At 38.6% G+C, this 26,377-nt stretch overlaps 1 pseudogene across 1 annotated transcript; it reads left to right on the top strand.

Moving 5' to 3' along the window:
• Nucleotides 1-1,005: 1,005 nt before the first annotated feature.
• LOC148737153 (uncharacterized) lies at nucleotides 1,006-22,184 on the top strand (annotated as a pseudogene). Its single transcript, XR_015996774.1, has 8 exons — nucleotides 1,006-1,087; nucleotides 4,937-5,202; nucleotides 5,670-5,784; nucleotides 6,631-6,768; nucleotides 8,421-8,537; nucleotides 9,151-9,273; nucleotides 15,613-16,131; nucleotides 20,436-22,184. The product of XR_015996774.1 is annotated as an uncharacterized LOC148737153 (transcript).
• The last annotated feature ends 4,193 nt before the right edge of the window (nucleotides 22,185-26,377 follow it).

Raw genomic sequence — 26,377 nt, 5'->3', positions numbered from 1 at the left:
TAGAAGAGCCATGACTGTACTCTGCTCTATTGTTAGGGACTTGGAAAGCGGCTAGAGCACTCACGAAGTGGATAAAAAAGCTAGACTACATCTCGTGTTTCCCCCTACACTTCTTTCGTGCTCAATCCGCTTCCGCTGTGCCTTGGAACAGAACAGAGCACAAAGGAGGCTCGTCTATTTGTTGATTAAAATGTTTATTCACACCTGTCATATAAACAGACTTGCTTTCGCACGTTCAAATTTATAGCATTTTTCATTCCTTTTAATTTTTTTTTTTTTGGTGTTAAAGATATATATGGGAAAAGTTCCAAGAAGAAAACTTTTGGCAAATCATTTCACGTTGTGTGACGTGTCGGGACTTCTTTATTGACTGTATAATCATTTTGACTGACAGTCTTCACTCTCACTTACCCAATTGAATGGAAAACACCAAACCCAGTGGTTATTTGATTTCTTTTTATTCAAGGAGTTAATGAAACTGTGGAATTGTTTTGATTCCAACATAGTCAAGAATACAAAAGGCTTAGATCTGTCAAAATTGGCTCGCAGGGTTAGGAATTTACTTACCCCAAGGGAAGTCAATGAATGATACTACTAAAAATCATCATAACAATTAGTATCTCTAGATTTATCTTCTCCTCTTTTATTTTTGTTTTCTTTTTCATCGTTCGTTCGATTCGTTTTGATTAATGCTTCAGAGTTATTTTCTTTTAAAATTCCACAAAACAAGAGGCCTGGTGATTAGCATTTTTTTATGCACAAGTGATGTTTGAATAAAATAGTGAAGAGGAACAGTTAAGAAACCTATTGTCCGCCCAGTTTTGATTAATAATGAATGACGATAACTGTAAAACTTCGCAGTTTTGGCTCTACAAGAACCTAAAAGCGCTAGAGATGGGAAATTGACGATTCCTGCTTTTGTCTAACTTTACTAAAAATATTTTTAAAAAGTAAACTGCCGTGATAGTGGATTAGAAACTTCCTTTTTTGACATATTACATGAAGATGGCCCGCCTGATGCTCTCTTTCATATTTCTTCTTTCTTTGTTTGGAGGCTGGTTCTACACCTTAACAGTTGCAAACCATGGTAAGTTAACTTTGACATTCTTTTGTGTGGGTCGGATGAAAATGTAGACTATGGCAACTCCTAAAGTAATAAAAGTCTGGAGTTCAAGAAAAGCAAGGGCCCGAAACTTGAGTGCAAAGAAATTTGCTATTTTATCAATAAATTTTTTCAACTAATTGAAAATGATGAAGAAGGAAACTACGATTGTACAAAGCACCGACAAATTTAGAAACTTTCTAAACGAGTTGCAACAAAATCGATCGTGTGCGGGAACTTCATTCGGGGTATTTTGGTTTTAACTTTTGGCAACGTTTTCTAAGTTTTAAATTTTTACAAAATTTATTCAGATCAATTTCATCATTAAAAAATCATAAATACGCAATAAAAGCTATTTTTCGGTAGGGAAAGAAATATTTTTACTGTTTGTTGTTAACTAGAAAATTTAGTTTCCAGAGAAACACTATCACATGAAGCTTTTGTCTCAACACAAATTCTGAACGTGAAATGTTCAGTGAAACCCGGCAGAATTGTGGCTCATAAAAACGCGCAAGTTTTTTTTTTTACATGACAAGAAGGACAAAACAGGAACAAGAAGATTAATCGGGATGATTAATAATTCTGATGGCAATGAATAAGAGACACTCAGACCTTTGTAACTCAAGGAGAAAAAAACCAAAGGGGGGAATTTAATTTAGTCTCTAAAGCAATTAGACTAGAAAAAATACTCATTATGTTAGCTATAGCAAACGCAGTGAGTATGAAAACTCTGAGAAGCACTTCATATCGTCGTAGCGTTTAACTACAGGTGATTCAAGACTGTTTGACTTTAGTTCTGTCTCCATGTACTAAAATAACCGAGTATTCATTCAAATTATTTTATAACGGAAGAAACAAATGTATCTCTAAAAATACGGAACATAAGGAAAAAAGTCTCGATTATTATAATTTTTACATGGAAACATCTTCATTTACGCTGAGTCTTCAACCTTCAAGAGAACGAAGTCATCATCAAGCGGATATGAGAGTTCTTTATTTCCGTTACCGTATAAATTTTACATGGAAACACCTTCATTTACACAGTTGAGCCTTCAACTTTTAAGAGAACGAAGTCATCATTAAGCGGGTTTGAGAATTCTTTATTTCCGTTACCCTACACCTAAGCAATGTCTCTGCTTGTTAAAACTCCAGGAAACTGTTTTAAACAATCTGAAAATTGAAAATTTGAAAATGTTAAAAATGGATTTAGTCCACAGCGAAAAATTGAATATAGCAAACAAAAACTTCATCAATTTTATTGTAGAGACGTGTGTCTCAGTATTTTGTCTCCAGGATGGTATTGCGAAAACTTAGACGCACTTTATTGACATGCTATTACTACTTAGCGTGGGTAAGGAAACAAAAAAAACTCCTGTAGCGTTTATAAACAAAGAATTGCCTAACTAACTCAGCATACAATTTCTCTTTTGAAAATAACTAACCAGATCTAGAAAGCCAAGAACACAAGATGTGCGGAATTTAAATAGAGATCTTCTGAAGAAAGAAAAAAAAAATGTCGTCCACACCAGGTTACAATTAATTTCAACAAAACAGTTTCTCTCTTGCTACGAAAACACTTTCTGTGGCAGGAATTTTACGTCAGTATTTCACGTAAGTCCACGCGATTCCATCACAAGAATTGCAAGAATCTAATCAAGTTAATTTTTTTTGCAGAGACTCTTATGTTTTTCATAGAGAAAAAACCCAACTCATAACATTTCCTAGTAATGTCGATGGAAAAACATATTGATTATTTATGATTTTCGATTAGTTTTAAGCAGACACCTGGTCATGTTTTTCGATCCTAAGAAACTAAAAGTGGGTGAAACATCCTAATGTCGCTGTCGTCCTTAATTTTTATCATCTTAATCATCTTCGTGCTCTTAGAACATTAAGAAAACCAATAAAAAATTAATTTTTCACCCTCTTTACGATGGCCTCTCTTGAAGCAGAGGGACCTTTCTTACATGAAATCTAAGCAATAGCTTGCGAATAGGACATTTCAAACATTTCTTGAGCTGTGTTAGCCTGTGAAGGAAATTAAGTAGGGAAACAAAGTTTTTATAGTCGATGTGAATTAATCCTTTATTATTCCCTGTATGTCTGTATATAACAAATAAGTTTTGAACAATGGTTCATTAATAATTTATTCAGTGCGAGTGCCACAGGAGCAGTTTTGTTTAGTAAGCTGAAAAGTGAGAGATGAATGATCCATAAGAATAAAATTAGCAAATCGACAGTGGTTTAGCGTGGTCTCTACGACAACGATATTCGTCATCACAAAATGTTATGGATTCTTTGGATGCGTGACATTTTGCGTGACACGTTGACGCTGCAGCGCTGTCTGAACTCTTATCAACAACGGCGAAGTGGCCAATCAGATTGCGAAATTACTGCCAATTGTGGTAAAATTCAGTATCTAATATTCCTGTGAACTTATCTTTTTCTCTAAGGGCTAACCTCTTTTCATTCGGGTATGTTTGAATTTGGAAACATTGTTAATATTAAGAAATGGGAATTATTCGTGCTTGTTTTTTTCTCATCTTTCAAGCCTCTCATATGCACTTTAGCTCGAGTCGGTAAATTGACGAGAGCCATATTTTTCACAAGAAGTTTTATTCAGCAAATAAAAGCTGTTCTCTCTCGCTGTTTAAACTTGGTTTGAAAAAGAAAATGCAAAGAAAGGTTCAAATGGGGAAAGAATGCCTTTCATGTATGTATCATCTTTTCAAGTCTAGTTGAGGAGGATTACGATAAACGAGGTATGAGCTCATAAGTAGCGCAAAAGGAGATGATTTTCTAAAATTCCATCTATCTTGACATTATTATTTACATTTATTGTTTTGGTTTTCAACTTGGGATAAAGCTTCAGAGATCATCAAAATAAGCACATTTAGGGGCATAACATTATATATTATTCGCTATGATCGATTGCAAAAATTCAAATTTTGACAATTTAATAACTAATTAAAGTACGTGGGGAAATATTTACAGAAAGAAAGAGACCACTTCGGGGGACTAACATATTTTTTAAAGCATTGTGATGAATGGAAGTATACTAATGATAAAAATTCTTAAATTAAATGCAAAAACCTCGCTCAGCTTAGCTTGTGGAAAGCTATCTTTTTCCACTTTTTTTTTTTTTTCTGTACCCTACCACTCAAATTCATTTTTGTTCGAAACATTCTACTTATAAAATTTGTGGTGAAAACAATAGCAATGATAAAAGTTTTAAATCAGAAAAAAAGTTTGTTTATCTAAGGTTCTGCGGTCTTCTCCTTTATTATTTTTTTTCTGAGCCACATCAGCTGGGATTCGTTTTTCTCCGAAAGTATTTTACATTTTGAAACTTTTAATCCATCGAAAAACGCATGAAAATGGAAACGAAATAAAACATTACAACCAATTTTTTTTTTTTACCTTAAAAAAAAGATAACCTTCGGTGCTTATATGGCGGAATTGTCAGAATTTTATTTTGCTGGTGTTAAAGGAAAAAGAATATCGCAGAAGGGTTATGAAATAAATAGCCTGGCTAACAAGCGGTTCAATATATGTCGACCGAACACTAACCATGGGAAGACGATGCGATTAACAATCCAATTTTTGGGCAGGTGGATCTCAAAATCCGAATGGAAAGAGGTTTTAGCCCGTGAATTGGTGTCCGTGAAAATCGTCAAATCCCTAAGAACTCACGGTTTTCTCAAAATAATGGTTCTATTCAAGTTACTCAATTATATTCTATTCTGTTCGTGTGTTTTATGAGATTTTCTTCGCCCGCCTACGTGAAACGTTCTGCAGGCCTAAAAAAGCTATCCTCTAATGTCTGATTGATAGATAGCTGTCGGCGTCTCAAGTTCTTGCAACAGAGAGACGGATATGCATTGTTGGGCCACGTCTTTAAAAACATTTCATTACCAGTCGGAATGCATCTATATAGTCACTGCAGAAATTGGTGTACTATGGAAGACAGATGTAAATCGATCAACATGGGACCCTCAGGAGAAAAAGACAAAGTTTTATGTCAATTGAGTGACTCGGACCACTTACAACACCTAAATGATCTGAAATCGATGGCTGGCTTTATGTATAGGGGTACGGAGGTAAGAGTTTTATTTATACTTAATTTTTTGTTTTTGAGTTTGCTGCTTTTCGTAAGCCTTGTGTACCGTTTGATAGAGTTTCCTCGCTCCTCTGTGAGTCCTCGGCAACTCAGATGAGGCAAATTTCATTTCAAAACCTTTCAAAATGAGTCTAAAAACACCTGAATCGGTTAAAAAGGAAAAACGATATATTAATTGAAAAAATAAAGTTCTTATAGGAAGCGCGTTCTGATTGGCTGAGACAGCATGTTTTATCAGTGTATCAAGAATGGAGAACGACTCATTCCCCCCCCCCCCTCACTTCTTTTGTTCTTTAGCTGCTTACTCCGTACTTTGCAACACAACAGAGCAAAGTCGAGGCTTCTTTATTTGTTGCACAAAATATGAAAAAGTGTAAGTATGCCCTGTAGAGATGAAAACTATAAATCGCTCGCAATAAAATAAAGCTTAGTATCTTTTCCCATCAGAACAAGTGTTGTTTCAACGTGTGCTACAACCATGCAACTTGCCTGGTTGGATTTACGAACAAGGGATACAAGTGTTTGTGTCCACCTGGTTACACGGGAGAACACTGTGAAAAAGGCAAGAGTTATTTTGCACGTGCGCTCTAATAATCATGTTAGCTACTACAATTATTCGTCTCTTTTGCATTCATATTACCATGGTCTCGTATGCCTCGACATGTCTTCCGATGACTTACGAGTCATTTATTATCCAACTGTGCTTCTTAGAGTAGAAATAAGGCCCATGACGAGTACAAATGTCTCGCGGTATTTGTACTTCACACAACCGCTTAGGCAGGTTTTCTCACATCGCGCAAGTAACGAATTGGACTGAAGTTACAAACAAAACTGGCGGAAAAGTTAAATTTTTTTTTTCTGACGACGAAGAGTCGGAATGGCTGGCGAATATTGATCCAAATTTATTAGATAAAGCGAAGGAAGAAAAACAGTTAGACGACATTGAAATTTCATCATTTATTAAAGAAAATAGAAACAGCAACAAGACAACGCGCTGATTCCGCACCGCTTTGCACTCCCCGTAAGTAGATATCCGCGAAATTCGCCCGCACTGGAAACACAGTTTGATGCGTTGGATAATAAATCTCTTATTAAACATTTTGCTGCGTAGTATCTCTGAATATTTTTACTTGTTGTTTGTATTTTGGCGCCCTACGAGCTCGTCAAAATACAGCTTAACTCTTAAAAATACTCAGCGATACTACACAATAAAACGTCTATTAACATAAATGTAACACACTTTGCATCCGTTCCCCCTGAGAACCATGTGATCTTTTTAAAGCCCCCCCCCCCCCTCCCTCCGCCAGATAGAAAATGACTGGTCCCCAAACATTATTCTACGTGCTGTCGAATGTCACAGGTCATCAACCAGAAAATACCTGTTAAGGGAAAGAACTTGTTTCTACAGATGTAGACGAGTGTACCACCAATACCCCAAACTGTGACGTCAATGCTGAGCGCAGCAATACCGAAGGTTCTTTTAACTGCAGCTGCAAGGTTGGGTTTAATGGCGATGGCAAGAAATGCACAGATAACTATGAAATCTGTTCATCGACATTGTTCCAAGCATCGAAATCAGTTTGATATATTTGCCTAAACTTGACGAGCGTATCAAGAACATCAACAATTTTTATAAGAGAGCTTTGAATAGTAATTTGAGGGATCAGATGGCTGCTAATTTTGTCATTTATCACGCTTTGCATCCGTCGCGGTATCCATTTCTTTAAGCGTTTCGTGTCTAGAGTGCTACTTCCTGTCGTCAAACGAATTAGGAGTCGTGGACGACAAATTGTGTCTTTGTTGTTTTGGTTGCATTACATTATTTGTGTTTGGAGTTTAGTCAAGTTTACAATTAATGTTTTTTCAGCACAGTTCTATTTTTATTCTGCAATCATTGTTAGCATCACGACACGCACGTCTAGGGCCCTCTTTCGCCTTAGAGGGCTTGTATCCTTTCTTGATGACGCGTCTGTTAATTAATTTGATTTCAGACTGTTTACTTTTGGATTATTTGTATACGTGATATTTCAGTCTTGTAAAAAGTCGCATATCACAGGTTAAACAATACGACTAATTCTTGAATATGCGTTCATCATTTGTCATTATTTATTTTCAACGGAAAGCATTTGCTTCTTCAGATGTAAGCGAATGTGCCACCGATACCCACAACTTTGGTGTCCATGCTCACTGCAACAATATCGAAGATTCCTTCAACTGCAGCTGCAAAGAAGGGTTTAATGGCGATGGCAAGAACTGCGCAGGAGATAATGACATTCGTCCATCTAGAGTTTACCCAGCATTGAAAACAAGAGATTCATAGCTCTTTTTTTTGTTTGTATTTGCCTAAACATGAGGAGAGCCTCTCTTTTGCTCTCAAAACATCTTGCGTGTATCCATATTGCGATACTTTGCAATAACACAGACGAATCCTAGTCATTAAATGCAAAACCGAGTTCAGCTGCAGTAAATATGAAAATGTTCCGCCTTTTCATTGAAGAAAGTCCATCCATTATTGAGTTATTTTAAAAAAAAATTAACTAATGAATAACTCGATGCCAGCGTTAAGAGTGGTAGGTCGCTCATACCAATCAGATTGCTGCTTTTTTCATGCATCACAAACCAGTCATATTGCTGCACTATGGTAGGTATCACCTACCAATCTGATTGCCTCATTCATCATTTATCACAAACCAATAAGATTGCCACTTTAGGTATTTATCACGTTCCAATTAAATCATAGTATTAGGGCATTCTTCCACCAATCAGAATGCTGTTTCTAATGCCAATCATTAGGGTTCCATTGTACGTTGTAATGGAATCAACCCAACACTGACACACGCCAAGAATAACATTTTTACTCGTTGTATGCATTTTGACTCGCCCGAAGGGCTCGTCATAATACGGCACAACTCGTAAAAATACTAAGCGATACTACACAACCAAAAGTTTATCAAGATATATGTATCACTCTTTGTATCTATTTTCCCTGAAAACCATGTGATCCTCCCAAACTCCTCTTCCCCCATCCGATAGAAAATGACTGTTCCCCAGACATCATTCCACGCGTTGCACTTTCAGTGAGCTTTTAGTCCTGTCGAGTATCACGGGTCATCTAATCAGAACATGCATGCAAAAGCTTATACCAATTTTTTTTTTAATTGCATTATTAACGGAAAGGATTTGTTTCTACAGATGTAGACGAGTGTACCACCGATGCGCACAACTGTGATACCAATGCTGAGTGCAACAATACCGAAGGTTCCTTTAACTGCACCTGCAAGGCTGGGTTTGATGGCGATGGCAAAAAATGCACAGGTAACGACGAAATCTGTCCACTTAAATTGTTCCAAGCATCAAAATCAGTTTGTTAATTTTGCCTAAATTTGACGAGCGTATAGGAACATGAACGATTTTCATAAGAAAGCTGTGTATAGTAATGTAGAGGGATCAGTCAGCTGCTAATGTGTCATTAATCATGCTTTGCATCGATTGCAGTGTTCATTTCATTACGCGTTTCATATCTAGAGTACGAGTCGTGGAAGACAAATTGTGTTGGCTCAGTTTTGGCTACATTATACTATTTGTGTTTGGAGTTTAGTCAAGTTTACAATGTTTTTAAGCACAGTTCTATTTTCATTCTGCAATCATTGTAAGCATCACGTCACGCACGTCTCGCGTTCTCTTTTGCCTTAGAAGACTTGTGTCCTTTCTTGATGATGTATCTGTTAATTTGATTTCAGACTGTTTATTTTTGGATTGGTTGTTTATGTAGATTAAATGATAAAAATTATTTGACGCGGGCGCTTTCAGTGATATTTTGAGTATTGTAAAAAGTCGCCTCTCACAGGTTAAACGATCAGAATAACTCTTGAATATGCTTTTATCATTTGTTATTATTTCTTTTCAACGGAAGCATTTGTTTCTTCAGATGTAAACGAATGTGCCACCGATACCCACAACTGTGGTGTCCATTCTCACTGTCATAATACCGAAGGTTCCTTCAACTGCAGCTGCAAAGAAGGGTTTAATGGCGATGGCAAGAACTGTACAGGTAACTATGACATTCAACCATCTTCAAAAACCATCATCATTTGAATTTGTTTAATTTAGAGTTTATTTGCATTTACACACGACCCCACAAGCTGTTCAGCTTTAAACATTATCGTGTCTAAATAAAGGTGTTATTATTATTATTATTATTATTATTATAATTATTACCATCCAAAGTTAATCGAAAACAATAGATTCATAAACCTTGTTTGTTTGTATTTACCTTAACATGACGATAACTTCTCGAGTGTTCTCCAAACATCTTGCGTGTATCAATATCATCCAAATGCGGAAAAATGCAACTCGTAAAAATACTCAGCGATTCTACACAACAAGACCTTTATTAAGATAAATGTATCACACTTTGTATCCGTTCCCCCTGAAAACCATGTGATCATCCTCTGTAGAAAATGACTGGTCCTCAAACATCATTTTACGTGGTGTTCTTTCAGGGAACTTTCAGTGTTGTCGAGTATCTCAGGTCATCCAATCAGAACATACCTGCAAAAGCCTGTATCCAATTTTTAGTTCTTAAAAAAAAATTTCTATTTTAGCGTATAGAGGGGTGTGTTTTTTGTATATCTCTAAGCAGTGTGATTGGCGTATTTTTTAGTGGTGTATCTCAAAACAATGTGATTAGCGCTTTTTTTTTGTGTATCACAAACCAATCAGGTTATAGTATTTTGTATGTTGCACTAATCAGAGCGTTCGTGCTAATTTGGGGTTTTACAGATCTTTAAATTTCAGCGAATCAATGCGTGACTCGGAGAGAGCGGTTCGCGTCTTCGTTGTATGACTATGGAGGAGACTAAGTGAAACATGAGAAAAAACATTGAATCAAGTATTGCTTGAGATGTTGATGGGAACAACTTCAGAATACCCGGCCACTTTTGGCCGGTATGAATGGATTGCTCCAACAGTCCCGATATCAAAAAATGATATTAAAAGAAAGGACGTGTAACCATTGGTTCTGCATTCCAGCTTTCTCGAAGTCGAAGAATGACGAAATGATAGGGCCGTTAAACTAGTGCTCCCGTATTCCCGCGCTCCCGAAGTCGAAGAATGATTAAAAGAGAGGGCAGTTGAACTAGTGCTTCCCTAATTGCGCGCCTTCGAAGTGGAAGAATAATTGAAAGAAAGGGACAGTTTAACTATTGTTGACGCAGTCCCATGCTTACTTTATTTCGTTTTCTCGACTGAGGGATAATTTATTGCTATATAGGAGTTAATCAGCGATTCCATTTTGAATTTCGGGTAAAGAACTAGGTAAGAATGACATGCACAAGAATTGTGAGCTCATCTACTCAGTGTAACAGTTCATGTCCTCTGTGAGACCTTTTTCGCTATGATCTGTTGGGATTAGAAAGGTCGTCAGGAAATTTTCTTCTACCATTTTCAAGTCAAAATGTGCATGTTTTTGTGTACCACTCACAACGCACGTATCGTCAGCTAAAGGCCTAACACGAATTTAGCACGAGAGTGAGTTGTTGGTAAGGGCTAGGTTTCCTGACTCAGGTAAAACTAGCGAAATCATTTGCATAAATCATATTTGATTGATTATCTTGTTTTTGCCCTGTGGTTCCTCTTTCTGCAAAGGTTGAAAACATCACCAAGTTATACTTACTTTCTACTTCGACTGGCGTCTTAAATATCCGTTTCTTTTCTCTCTACAATTACGTGTTTACTTTTTACTCACCAGTATGGACTAGACTTCCTGAGATAAAATGCCATTTTCCATGAAAAACAACGTAGCTTTTATGACATATTTCTACCTCAATGAAAAATATTCCACAAGGAACAAAATGGTACAGTGAGTCACTTTTCCATGCAAGTTTCACGTGCTTAGACGTTTTCTACCAACACAACGTACCTTTAGCTACCTTGGACTTTACCCCAAACGATGAATCATGTCTGAATAGCGACATGGATACGAGAAGCGCTTCAGAAGCATACTAAGCCCTTCAGTTCGGTCACACGTTGTTCTTTGTGGACAGCGTATAGTGTCTGGTAATTGAAGGACATTTGCCAATAACGCTATGTCCTATTTTCGCAATCTGAACTCCGCTAAACACTCTGATTCATCCATCTGGTCGAAATCAAACTTAGGGTAGGAGCTGTAAGGGAATTCTGGATTCTTGGAACTGTAACTTTCGTAAAAGGTCAAAAATTCTTCGACACTGATAATTTTACTATCGCACAAAAAAAGAAGCAGGTTTCTCATCTCACTGAAGGATGACATGCTCTCATACAGCTTATCTTCAAAGCGAACAGAGTTTGCTACCCACGTCGCCGCCGCAATCCTCGTCTAGCTGCTTAACGTTTATATTTTGGCGGGAACGACGTTGTTCTCTTCCCAGGCTCTTTCGGTCGCTAAAGATGCCGTTGCCTCTAAAATGACCGGTGCTTAAGTTCCGTAATGTTTTCTCTGCAACGCAAATTATGTCGGTGACAATCTTCGCTCAGGGGATTGCCTCCTTGTAGAGATCTAGAGACCCAGAGTTAGGATAGATAGATTCCCCGCTTTCTTTACCAATGAACTTTTCCCCATAAGGGGTAACCCTTGAGGGTTTATTTATGATAACTTTTTGAATGTAATGAAGTTGTAGTGCATGCCGTTGAAATATGACTCATTCAAGTGCCCCTGAGATGAGAATTGACCATTTTATTTTGGCCTAAATTGTTTACACAATGTTGAATTGGGTCAAGTTAAGACCCTTTTTGCCATTGAAGAATCAAAACAAACCTTCGATGACCAATTTTTACCGCTTCAAAGTCGTCCGAAAATCGTCCGCCATTGCTGAAAACATGTTCCAGCCGAGCCCGCAAAAACGTCATCATGACGTCAAAGGCTCAACAAACTGATGCTTTGCTTTGTCACAACTCTCTTTGTTCGCTGCACAGAGAATCACACATATTACTTTTTTGAGAACTGTTTCGTTGTCAGTCGGGAAATGTTGACTTTTTCAGACGATGAATTGTCCCAGAAATCATCTGAAGCTTCTGTGGATAGTTTTGCGCCAACAAACGATAAAATTTTGCCATGCGAATAAAGATAAACACAGAACGGCGCGAACTCCCCATATGGCTTTTGTGGTCACATCACTTTATCGCCTTCAAACTGTATTTTTGCTTGTCGTAAGAGATTTTCCTTTTTTGTAAGAAATGATCGGGTGATTAGTAAAATAGTTTTCGGCAATGGCTAATTGTGTATCCGAAGGCGGATATTGGGAGTTTGTGAAAGCCATTTCTAAGCCATCAATGTGTCTTCCCCGATGCATTTGGTCAGTGATCTCATTAACCCTTTCCTGAAGTGAACTCTCTTGTTGAGTTGCACTTTGGCCTCTGTTGTTTTTTCTGTCTTATTCATGATGACTATTGTTGTGATGCTTAATCGGTGAGGTTTGAAGCAAAGTCTGTTTCAACTCTTTTAGAACCCTGACCTCATTGCGTTACAAAGTATATTTTGGCTTAGATGCAGTCCGCAAGTAGCGTTATGATAATTTTCCAAGTAGCCATGAAGGGCGATGGAAGACTGAACCGGTGGCATTCAGTTTGATATGAAATAGAAGTAGTTCTTTGTTTTGTCCGTGAAAGGTGTAATGGAGGCACATTCGTCTTGCGAATAAATCTCGCAAAAGTTGGCCTGATTTTAATTCGTTTGTCGCGGGCGTTGTGATGAATTTGAGACCCTTTGATAGCACCCTGACTTGGCTGTCAGATGGTTGATAAATTGACAGGTTTTTACAGAAATTTTAATTTTCTCGGTTGCTTGGCTGCAAGCCTACATTTTAAAGTGTTTTTACGCTCTGTGTCTTAAGCTGTTTGTTCTGCTTTCGCTGATATTAAAGCCAGCTTTTTTTAGAATCAGAGCACACAATGATATTTTTCATCTCTTTTGTATAAAAGTGAGCTCTTTGAGGTCAGAAATTTCAATCCTCAATTGGGCTATTTTATCATTCAATGTTCACCGAGTACTTTCCTTAGTGTAAGGTATTCTTCCTGAGTGTTGTTAAAGGTGGATATTGATCAGGTCATATGTAAAGGTGACAAAATCCGTGGAGGTTCGTAGACTTCGCTTTCCGACGTCGAGATCGCACTGAGGACGGTTTTTCTCGTCCTTTCTCTTCTTGAACGGAAGGCATTGAACCCGCCATAATTCTTCGCCTAGATCCTTCAAAGTACACAGATCTCTCGAAACAGTCCTCCGAGAAGTGTTCGGAGTAGATCACAAATATTTCTGTAGGATTGAAGTTTACTCGACGAGGTCGCACAAATCGCATCCGTTTTTCCCGCTCTGATCTTTTGGCAAGGCTCTGATGCAGAGAAATACCTGCAGCGTGGTCTGTACGATTACTTCAGCTTTGTATTACGCATCGATGCCCAGTCATTTTTGTTTAGTTTTCGTAAGAATAGAGTAAAGCACTCTGTTATGACTGCTTGACATTTTGCCATGTGAAATTTTCGCGTTGAGCCTTTGACGTCACTTCCTCTGAGTCCTGTGATCAACATCCGGAACGTGATCAAATAATGGCGGACGCGAACTCGTGAATTTAACGGCCCCAAATTAGATATTTGTGGTGCTCGGTCTAAACTGATATTTGGCAGAGTAGGTGAAGGAGACACCTTAAACACGAAAATGGAAAAAAAATGATGTACGAAAATTTTGATCTCAGGGGCACTTTAAGGGTTATTCATCACATGGTTATCACAGGGTTATTCATGCCCGTGGGCAAGATGAAGCAAATCCTGCGTTCTGATTGGCTACTCGAGCAGGCAAGATGGGCCCATCTTGCCCCCTCAGGATTGCCCGCATTGATCCCGCGCATAAAAAAAAAAAAACAAAAAAAAAATAGTTTAAGAACTACTTTCGTAACTCTTGGAAAGTTTCGGCGACGGAAAGGCAAAAAGCGGCAGAAGATAGTCAAAAGAAAGAAAATAGAAACGGCTCTCGTGAGTTTGTTGTGCAACAAACACTGTTGGCTTTCTTTCCCAGCTCTGGAGGGAAAAAGGTCATTCTTAACTCGTAATAAAGCGAAATCTTTTGCAATGTAATAAATCCTTTATTAACCAACCTTGTCCGGTCAAGATGGCTGGATATTAGCCTTGTTCTTTTTTCACAATTTTATGCACTTCGACATCGTCTCGGTCCATAAAAATGCAAAGAAAGAACTCGGCCAATATCCAGCCGTTTTGACCTCGCGCTTGGTCAATAACGTATATTTAAATTATTCACACATGAGAAATTGCTCAAATATTATCAGTGGTATTTATATCATTGTTATATTGTGTACATACTGCACTGTAATTCAGCTCTGCCTAAAAAAGAGTTGATTAAACATATCTATCTGTCTATCTATCTATCTATCTATCTATCTATCTATCTATCTATCTATCTATCCATTTCTCTTTGTCTTTTTTTCTTCAACCTACTTACCAGTATGTTAATATCGTGTCAAGCAATAGCTTAGAAATTCAACCTTGCTTTACCACCAGAAGAAAGACCCGATCAAACTGAAAGTTTGTCAAAAGATAAGAATTCAACTGTTCTATTAACTTACTAAACTAAAATCTCACAGGGATCGATAATTCTTTTTTTCGAAATTTGATGACATCACGTGAAAACCAAGAATTAAATCCCCTGGTTCAATAGCCCCGGACGCTAAATCAAAATTTTACGATTTGCTCACTCTCGACTTTTTTCATGCAGAATGGCTGGATATCAACAGTTACTCGTCAGCACTGAAGCGGAAAATGTGAATTAATGCAATAGCGCATGGAAAAGCCCAAAAGGAAGGAGAGAGAGGGCTTAAACTAGCCCAGCAGCATTGATAAATCTCGCTTTCCCGATTTACAGAAGCAATCAGTTAAAAATCCAAGAGTGGCTTTTTAAGAGGATGGGTTTATCTATAATTCAAACTTAAGAAGGGAAAGTTCAAAGAGGTATAAAGACTTCCGTAACCTTTGGACTGAAATGAGGAAAAGAACGGAGAGTTTTAGTCGAAGGCCTATTTCAAAAGCGATCTATTTTAGCAAACAAGACCAACACAACATTTCAACCACAATCAGATGCGATGCTTGATAATTTTTCGGGAAAAATATTTCATGACGACCCGGTACACGTCCATTGAGAGACAAAGAATTGAATAAATGATCAAAAAAAATAACTTGAACATTAAATAACTTAATAACTACAATAACGGCGAGTAGTTTTAAGTATCGATCTACAGGATTTTAACTGTTCCATGTATTTTTTGTAGATGTAAGTTTACCTTTAATGAAAGTAAAAAGCTAAAACAATTATGGTTATAACGATGTAGATAACTTAACTCTTCCCTTTCAGCTTTCAAGGCTGCTTTTACAAACCTCAACACCAGTGGAAGAATTGGTCCAACAACGCTGGGCAGTCACTACACAGGACAGGATCATGACGGGCAAGTCACACTGTCCAGCGGAGTTCAACAGTGGACTGTGCCGTACACTGGTGACTACAGAATAAAAGCAATAGGAGCTGCAGGAGGGTACGATATACAAACTAACATTATTCAGTACCGAGGAAGAGGAGCGAGAATGATTGGAACGTTCCGCTTAAACAAGGGTGAGGTCATTCAGATACTTGTTGGTCAAGAAGGAGGAATAAACAAGCGCTATGACTCTTCTGGAGGTGGTGGAGGAACGTTCGTGGTGAGAGGAGCCAACACACCTTTGATAATAGCTGGAGGCGGAGGAGGGGTAGATAGAGCTCGGTCAAGACATGAAGGATGTGACGCCAGCACAAACACAACAGGGAATCCTGGATACAAATCATGGTCAGGGGGTAGCAATTGACATGGTGCACACACTGCTGATGATGGATGGTCAGGTAAGGGTATATCGTGATGATTCCTTACATCTCAGCTGTTTATTTAATGTTACATCATAATCATATTATAACGTGCGCTCTAAGTGGCTTATAATTTAATGGATGGCTGATAGAGATGGCTCAGACTGACTTCATTGTTGGCGAAAATCTCCCATCGAGTTTACCCGCGAAGTTTCAAAACTTTCACGACTGTTTTCCCTCTAACCTTTTGGAGCTCTATTTGAAAAGAAGATATGCTAACATGATAATCGTTTCTAAGAACATTGAGCATCATGTAACTCTTCAAAGCGACGGAATTAGTTCTGGAGTCGACGATACTTTATATGCCAAACGCGATGCGTGAATGTGGCTGAAAACAAAACTGAGCTTTTTTACTTCGACCGAGGCTTCGCGACGTTGGGGTGAATGTTATTCTGAAGAGCTGCTGCATGTATGTCCCAAAAGTGTTGTTCAATAGATGATTTTCCTTTGAAATCGTACAATTTTTAAGATTTTCAACACAATGCGACGTAATTTCTGATCGTCAATTCTAGTAACCAACAATTCAAGGAGGTAAATCTATCACACGGGACTCGTAAATTTAGGAAATTTCCTCTTGGTTTTCTGAACGGTCGGTATTATTTTTAGTGTTGTATTGATAACTCCGAACGCTCCCGGCTGCACTTCGAGCAACTCCTCTCTTGTGCTCTCCAAACTTTTCGCGTGCACCATAACTCGAAATATGCGTCGGCGTCACATAAATCTTTAATAAATCTCGGATAAAATATGAATATCCCGAGATAAAAAAAAAAAAAAAAAAAACATGTGCGGTGCGCTAAAATATACTTAGGTGAAAGTAGAACTTGCTGCGTATTTATAAAAGATCATGTCTAAAAATTAAACTATGTAGTTTTAATCTATAAACAATCAACAACATCTAGGTTACTTCTCACATAAACAGCAATTCCGCCTTTTTCCCTCAAAACCACTCTTGACCAGCTCCTGTCCCGTCTGAATATGTTTTAGATCTGTATGCTGACAATAGATTCAGGTTTATCTGGCTCAAGGTGTATTTCGGAGGCGACGCAAACATCAATATCGTTCTTCTTTAAATGATCTTGAGTGTACAGCCGCTCTAAACCGGTTCTTTCTTTTAGTTGGGCTACAAATGTTCGTAAATAAAAATTTGGAAATAGCAAACTCGCATTTCGGGCTTTGCTGACTTGTCGATGAGGTCGATTGTCTGGTGTTTAAAATAAGGCAGCGGTCTCGCTGTAAATGCTTAGCCGGAGTGTTTGGGTGTCTCTGAGTGATGACAACTGGTATCCGATAAGCTTTCGTGCCTTTAGAAATTAATGTGTCGTTATCCTCCTCAGTTTCTCGAGATTTTAAGAATGCCGTGTAGTTTCAGAAAATATAACGTGTCGTAATTTGGTCGGCAAGCTCGAGCTCGTGATCGAGGGTCGTCTGGGAGGATCTCAATGGGGGGGAGAAGGTGATGTTGACGGTTGACGGTTAAATTTTAAGTCATTTGACGGTTGATGATTAATTTTTTGGAATGTTGTTTATCAAACGAACTAAACAAACGAATTTGGCTGTAAATTTTCATAATGACGCGTTTGTAAAGAACTGTTAATTCATGACACCTTTTATTGATAAATGACTAACAATTTACGACACCGGAAGTGTTTCCAAACCGGGCGGAGTATAAAGCGTGAGCTTTTCTTTATAAAACCGCTTCACTAAGGCTTTAAAGTTACGTAAAGAGCTCGCTCGCTTAATGTTGCTCGGTAAATCGTTCCATAATTTAATTGTGCGAGGAAAGAAAGAGTTTTTAAAATACCGCTGAGTACGAGTAAATAAAGGGCGGATGTTTGCAGGATGATGACGTCGGGTTGCGTATATATGGTTGGCAGGAAGCAGAAGATTGTCAAAACTAGCGTTGATAAGACCTGACCTAATTTTGCATAAAATGACAAGATCATGGACTTCTCTTCTGAATTCAAGCGGCAGTAGGCTAAGAGTTCTCAGTCTCGCAGTGTAGCTGGTTTTCCAATCTGGGTGGTTAAGTATGAATTTAGTAGCCCGTCGTTGTATATTTTCGATTAGCCTACGATGCTTTGCTGTGTAAGGAGACCATACAGAGGATACGTACTCGACGATTGGGCGAACTAACGCAGTGTACATCATTTTTATAGTTGATACGTTAACAATGTCTCTACCGCAGACACGCTATACAAGACCAAGAACTTTGTTACACTTGACTCATATCTCTTCGATGTGCGTCGTCCATGATAGTAGAGTAGTGACAGTCACGCCTAAATCCTTGGTGTCAGGAGGCGAGTCCAAGGTCTGGCCGTCTAAATGGTATGTATGCTTCTCTCTTTGGCGCGAGGTTCTCTTTGACATGTGTAGAACTTTACATTTTTTTGTGCTGAAAGACATACCGTTGTCGTCACACCAAGTTTTGGAGTTGTCCAAGTTAGCTTGCAGCAGGGAGACACATCCATTGGAAACAATAGGGTGATATAGCTTGCTATCGTCCGCAAAGAGGCCAAGTTTACTTCCGTAAGTAATGGGGCACGACATGTCATTAATGAAGACCAGAAATAAAAGCGGACCCAGGATGGAGCCCTGGGGTACTCCTGATGTGACTGGGAGCCAGTCTGAGGATATGCCGTCAACAACAACTCGTTGGTATCTGGCAGAAAGATAGCTTGAGAACCACAACAAAACTGGACCGGATATACCACGGAGCTGAAGCTTCGAGAGGAGTAGCCTGTGTGGAACCTTATCAAATGCCTTTGACAGGTCAAAATGGATTACGTCCACTTCATGGCCATTGGCTAGTTTGTCTAAAATATCGTGATACACCTCAAGTAGTTGCGTTTCTGTGGATTTTCCTGGCTGGAAGCCATGCTGGAGTTGGTGAAGAAAAGACGATAAATGAGGGTAGCAGTGATTAAACACGCATCGTTCCATAACTTTGGAGACAATGCATAAAAGAGAAATTGGCGTATAATTCTCCGTTAGGGCAGGATCGCCCTTCTTAAAGACGGGTGCAATGTTCGCGCGCTTCCAATTTTCTGGAAAAGAGCCAGTAGAAAGCGACATATTAAAGAGCCTGTATAATGAAGGGGCAATTTCAGCAGCAGTATGTTTTAGGAGTGAACCGGGGATGTCATCTGGTCCACCGCCCTTACTTGGATCAATATTCGACAAAGCCTCCATCACTTCAACAACTGTAAGCATAACATTTTTTGGAATGTCGTTTAGAAAAAGAACTAAACGCGAATTTGGCTGTAGATTTTCCTGATGACGCGTTTGTAAAGAACTGTTCATTTATGACACCTTTTATTGATAACTTACCAATGTTTTACGACACCGGAAGTGTTTCCAAACCAGAAGTCAGCTCTGTCGCTAGCCAGTTTTACTTGCGAATAGAAGTTAAAGGACTTACATAAATGTATTTTTGGGATTATCAAAAATTTTATTCATAAAAAATGGAGCTTGATCCCATTTAAGGCAATCGTATGATTTTTATTTAAGGATATCTGAGACATTTTACGGCTAATTTTGGCTTGCTTATTTGACGGTTGACGGCAAAATATTGCGATTTTGACAGTTGACGGTTAATATTTTTGCCATTTGACGGTTGACGGTTAACCCAACTGAGATCCTCGTAGAGGTCATATTTACTGTAAAGACGAGTCAAGGTAGCGATACCGATGTTGGCGGGAGAACAGAAATTATTTTGCTCGCGGTCGTGACGTACGGACCGAATGTAGCACGTTCCGTGCCTCGTGACCGAGAGCCAAATATTTTCCCGTCCAGCCCGATCAAACTTGATTAACAAGCATCTTATCATATGACCACTTCGAAAATTTGGTTTCAACGCCAAATAGGATTTGGTTTCAAATAGGACGCGGTGCAAGAGCGCACGCTGAACAATCACGATAAAGATCCTAGAGGAAAAAAATTTCCTTTGTTTTTTCGTGTCAGAACAAGAAACTCACCGTTCATTAACTCTGCAATTTAGCATTTTGGTAACGCGGTAAATCAACACATAGTATCTTGGACAGGGGAAGTAAGACAAAACAGTTTATACAACTAGGTATTACTGGTGCTATATACAAATATTAAACCTCATGGATAGCGGCTCAATTAAAATGCATTATGTAAGGTTTGGCCGAACTGATATGGGTTTACTGAAGCGTTTTACAATACTAGTAAAAAATTCCAAAATTCGAATGGGTTAGCATCTCATTTAAATATAGTTTCGCTTGTATTTACGAAAATCTTAAAATATATTCATTGTATCTCAGGTGGTGGTGGTGGCGGGTTTTACTCCAGTGGAAGAAGTGGAAAGAATTTTAATGGAACCAAAGGACAGGGTGGAGAAGGTGGTAAGGGATTTATTCAGGGAGGGGTGGGTGGAAGATCCTGGTATAACGATGTCGATGGTGGGTTTGGTGGAGGTGGTGGAGCTAATGGAGGAAGATTAGAAGGAGGAGGCGGAGGAGGAGGAGGAGGAGGAGGATACACTGGAGGAAGCAGTGGAAATAATGCTGTTAACACCTGTGGTGGTGGGGGAGGTTCTTACAACGATGGAAACAACCAGGACAATGAATGTTGTTACAACAACGCTGGTCATGGTCAAGTGACTATTACGTTCCTGGAGTAAAAAAAAAAAAAACGTTTATCTAATATGATAATGGCACTTAGTTTTGAGCTTTCAGTGTTTGGCATTCTAATCGACTGATAGCACTCAGTTAAAGTGCCGAATAAAGTGTAACTGTTTAACTTTTTAACCTTCTGTGAAACCCAAAAGTCACGCATCTTATTTTTCATTTGGTTTACTTTTAGCCATCATTTCTTTCGGTCATCTATTACATTAACTGAGCTCAGTGCTTTTTTTATGGTTGAAAAGTACAAATAGGGTTCTAAAACTTGAGATAATGAAGAAATATTTTTTTTCAGAAGTCGAGTCTCACTCGTTATACTTTTTCACCAGGGTCTTAAGGAAAGGTCACAATATCGCACAGACCAATTATCACACTGTACAACCTAAAACGATGAGAAATAATTGCAGATGATTATATCTCCTGGAAGCCTAGTATTAAGTTTTGTCTGTTCTTTCAAATCAATCCTTTGATACGAATCTTCAGTGACCTTCTTTTACCGATTTTCAGTGAGATCAGTAAAGATTTTAAGATCAAACAGTAAAGACGCCTATTAAAATGTAACAGTCTGGAATCGGTATGGCTTTTCGAACGTAGCACTAATCTTAACATTGAAAACGTGTTGTCAAATGATGAAGACTAGCATGAGGGGATAATGACACGCACGATTTTGTCAAAGTTGAGATCCCTCCCGAGCCCTTTGAGGAAGGAAATCATTTGCAAATTGGTATAACAACCGGAAAACCCAACGAGTTGCTACGGCAACTTGCAAATTTGTGTGTGAAATTGTAAATTATGGACCAGAATTAAGTAGGAAGTATTCACAAGTACTTCATTTAACGACAGTTCTTTAAAAGTATTGCTAGTGTCGTAAAAAAAGTTCTTTTAATGTGTGAGGTATACATAATTTTTTGAATAACGGAATAATATTCCCTATCTCTCTGTAATAATAATTTATATCATACGCTTTGACACTCTGTTCTGAATTTAAGAAAAACATACTATGTATTTCGTAGAATTACTTGTTATAAACATAAATATGTCGTTTCCATCGGCGAAAAAGGTGTCTGTTTGACCTAAAACCTTTCCGTTGAATACTGAACTGTTTTAGCCACCTATCAAGCAATTGCAAAAAAGACCACGGGCTCTTACAGGGAGCTAGTAACATTTGGAAAAGAAACATTTTCTTAGAAAGATGTTGAAATAGAAGATAAGTGTCAAAAGGGTTTTATGAAATGGCAGCAGTGTCTGTGGTGGCCGGGGACATTACTTACATTTACTATTAAGAAATATATTGTTAAATAAACAAACGTGAGTTTAAACTTTCATTCAAAGCTGTTGCTAATAGTTAATACTGGAAACTTAGTGCAAAGCTATTAATAAAAAAAGAAGTTCTAGTATATCGTTTGTGAACTTCATAATCTTGTAATGGAAATATTTCAAATTTCCTTACAACTGCGGGCAAATAACGTGACGTTTTAGATTTAAAAACACGAGAAAAGAAGAATAATAGCAAAGGGACAAACGAAGAGTCAAGGGTCAAGATGACATCCCCACAGGTTGTGGAAAAGTAAGTCGCCACCATCGACAACAGTCCTTCTCAAGACTACACTCACCCGGACGATGACATGATACTTTCACATGTTACCCCCGAGTTCAAGCCATTTACTGAAGAAACAAACCTTGAAAAAATGACAGATTTAAGGGGATGGGGGGAGGGGTGGAGGAAGGGGGTACCCTATATTTCGAGACACCTCGCTAAGTTACAACTCATCGTTTCCTTTCTACCACCAAACCTTGTCTGTGAGAAAAAAAGGGTGGGGGAGGGGGGGAGGGCGTCTAGAACAAAAACATACATTTGTGATGACAATGTCGAAAAGGAATATGACTTGCACGTGTGCGAGACAGACACTTTACCCTGTGAGAACCTAAGCCAATGACAATATAACTAATATTTGTAACTAATATTTGTAATGTAATATTTGTAATGTAATATTTGTAATGTAATATTTGTAATGTAATATTTGTAATGTAATATTTGTAATGTAATATTTGTAATGTAATATTTGTAATGTAATATTTGTAATGTAATATTTGTAATGTAATATTTGTAATGTAATATTTGTAATGTAATATTTGTAATGTTGGTGTTATATCAAGGAAAAAAAAAGTGTATGCAGGTCTGATTATGGAGTTCCAGATCATGAAAGTGAGTTACCATGAAAGTAAGCTTTCATAGTTTATGGCTGACTCATTTATCGGAAGCGTTTAATCAAAGTTGGGCATACCATAAATTCCCAAGGATAGCCGGCTGCTATGAAGATACAAGAAAAGGAGGGGAATTGGAAAGTAAAAATACGACCCCTTATGTTTTCCGAAAAATATGCTGAAAAATTTGGGTAATATTTATAATTGTGATACAGGTTAGATACGACGAGCACTATCATTGGTTAAAAGGGCGTGCTTTATCAGAGTTTATAGTTCAGCACTAAATTTTCTCCGATTCTTATTGGTTTAAATTGATCACGTGACGCGAGAGTATCCATCCGTGGAGAGACACTATAAGCCCTTATAGTTCACCTCTAAATTTTGTCCGGTTCTTATTGGTTTAAATCGATCACGTGACGCGATAGTGTTCATCCATGGAGAGACACTATCAGCCCATAGTGCCCGCTCGCGGAAAATACCCGGATGGATAGTGCTCGTCCGCGGAAAATACCTGGATTGGTAGTAGTCATCCGTGGAAAGTTTTGAATAGTTTGACGGCCGCGAAGTTTGGCAGATCGGAAAAACAGTAACTTTTGAATTCTGACAGGTTTAACGTATTATCTAGCCAATGTGCGGTTGCGAGGTATTAAAATTTTTGACAGGCTGTAAGCGTGAAAAAATATGTGATTGACCTGCATTTAGTGGGTTTTGACTGTTTTTCAACAGGTGCGCGGAACAATATAGACAATAGAGCGTTTATGTCTCGGAAGTATCGGTCTGATAGTTGCCCCATGGAAATTTGATGTTCTTAAAACTAGCATATTTGCCCTCGAAGCTTCACTTCTCAGGCAAACATTTGTTTTAAGAACATCAGATTTTCGCGGGGCAACTACCAGCCAATAGTTCCTCGACAGAAATACTTTATTGTGTCTGGCGTTTGTTCGTTAATTAATTAAGAGTGAAATTTTGGAATAAGTGAGCGGGTAGAAGAACCAATCAAAGGTATGTAGGCACGCCAAGTGCCGGGATTTGCAATATTAGTAGTATTGGGGGCCTGTATGGCACACCCCGCGCGGCCTGGGTCCGAGTGCCTTGGTCGAGGTTAATATATTCATGTGGCGTAGGTGTACGAGGGGTTTGAATAGGGTTAAATATTCCGTAGGCGTATATAGGGGGCTAGGGTTAGGGTTTGGCGTAGGTGTACGAGGGGTTATTAAGGTTTGGGTTAATTTTCGTATAGGTTCGTGAGTAGGGTTTTTAAAAAGTAACGGTACAAAAAAGTACAAAGATAACAAAAGAATCTAAGATGGCGGTGGGATTAACTATGTTTATTTGTTCACTCTGCACGATATTTGAGATGTAAATAGGTAACATAAGCTAGAAAAGCTGTCATCATGTCTTTGTATAATCGATGAAATGTAGAATGTTCTCCCACTTGTGCATCATAGGTTTCAATCTCGTCACTGTATTTAGTCACTTGTCTGCGTATTTCACAAAGATCTTGCGTGGTTGCTTTTTTCTTTTATAATGGCAAATAATTCGTCTAGGATGGTTCGGGCCCATTGAGGGTTCTGTTCAATCTCTTCGTCCAAACAGTTGTTTTTCAGATGACATGGTGTATGCAATGAACGTTGAAATGGAGGAAGAGGTTATACATAAACGTAAAAAAATGTCACTCTGATTGACAAGCTGTCATCATGTCTCTGTACAATTGATGGAAAGTAGATTGTTCTCCCACGTTGGAATCATAGGTTTATGGCAACTTCCGTGCGGTCTGGGTCCGAGTGATTCGGCCGAGTGGGTTCTAATTAAATATTCATACGGCGTAGGGGCCGAAGAGGGGGTTTTAGAGTTTATTCATGCGGCGTAGGTGCACTAGGGGCTTAGGGTTGTTGGGGTTAGAGTTGTTGGGGCTAGGGTTGTTGGGGCTAGGGTTGTTGGGGTGGTTAGGGTAAGTTTTCACGTAGGTTCGTGTGTAGGGTTTTTTTGCATCTCATTTTAAAAAATCACGGTAAAAAAAGCACAACAGAATCTAAGATGGTGGAGGGGTTAACTCCAACACACAGTTTTCGCATACGTAATGTTTATCAAAGGCTGATAGTTTTGAAAGAAGCTGTTTGGGGCTGCGTCGGTGGGGTAACGAAAACATTTGGATATATCAACAAAGTTGAAGTGTTAAATTGGCCACCGTAACGATTACAAAAGCTGACGTTTCGAGCGTTACCCCTTCGTCGGAGTGAATAGAGGAATTGTGGGTTGTGTGTGCCTTTAAAGGAAAAGAATGGAGCTACGTTATTGGTGGAACATGGCAAGGAGAAAAACAAGAAAATTAGTGAAATGAAAAACGTTCGTTGATCCCTGTGGGATTTAGACTGCCGGTTGGAAAGATGAGCTTTAGTTCAAGATTTTTACGGCTTTCCGTGCTATCCAAGTGTAAGGAAAGACCGCAGATTGCCATATGTTGCTTAGAATGATTAGTTAAATTAAAATGTCCAGCGACTGGTTTTGATGTGTCCTTGTCATTCCTTTCCACGTCTCAAGGGTGTTCTTGGAATCGGTCACCTAGTCTTCTGCCTGTTTCGCCGATGTATATCTTTTTGCAATAAGTGCAAGTTATACAATACATTACATTGGCGGAGGTGCACGTGAAGCGATCGGTGATCTTAATGGATCGTTTAGGTCCCGATATCTTATCAGTGTTGTGAATGAAAGGACACGTTTTGCATCGTTCACGAGAGCATTTAAAAGTGCCTGGTTGGTCATTAGTCTGAAAAGAACTTCTGATCCAAAAATTGCCTATGTTTTTGTCGCGTTTGAATGAAATGAGTGGAAGCTGCGAAAAGATAGTGCTTGTCTCTGGATTGTTTTGAAGTAATTTAAAGTTTTTAAGAATAATGGATTTAACTGAGCGTTTGTGAGGTGAAACGTGAGAGTGAATGGAATGCGGTCGGAATCTTCCTCATGCGACGTTTGTAGCGCTGAATGTCGATCAATAAGTTGGGCGCGGTGGTAACCCGCTTGAACGACAGAAACAGGGTAACCACGGTTATGGAAAAACTGGCACATTGACTCTGATTTGTGGTGGAAATCAGAGTCATCACTGCATAAACGACGAAGTCTTAGAAACTGAGAAAAAGGAATGGAATTCTTAGCGTGAGATGGATGCGAAGACGAATATAACAAGTAATTATGCGAGTCTTTAAGTTTGTAATACACACTAGTGCATAAACCGTTACAAACTTAACAACCCTAACCCCAACAACCCTAAACCCCAACAGCCCTAAGCCCCCAGTGCACCTACGCCGCATGAATAAACCATAAAACCCCCTCTTCGGCACCTACGCCGTATGAATATTTAATTAGAACCCACTCGGCCG

The sequence above is a fragment of the Stylophora pistillata genome, chromosome 2 (genome assembly GCF_964205215.1).
Source record: "Stylophora pistillata chromosome 2, jaStyPist1.2, whole genome shotgun sequence".
NCBI classification, from domain to species: domain Eukaryota; kingdom Metazoa; phylum Cnidaria; class Anthozoa; order Scleractinia; family Pocilloporidae; genus Stylophora; species Stylophora pistillata.
The sequence above is the reverse complement of the archived record's forward strand: the minus strand, read 5'-3'. Positions and strand labels throughout refer to the sequence as shown.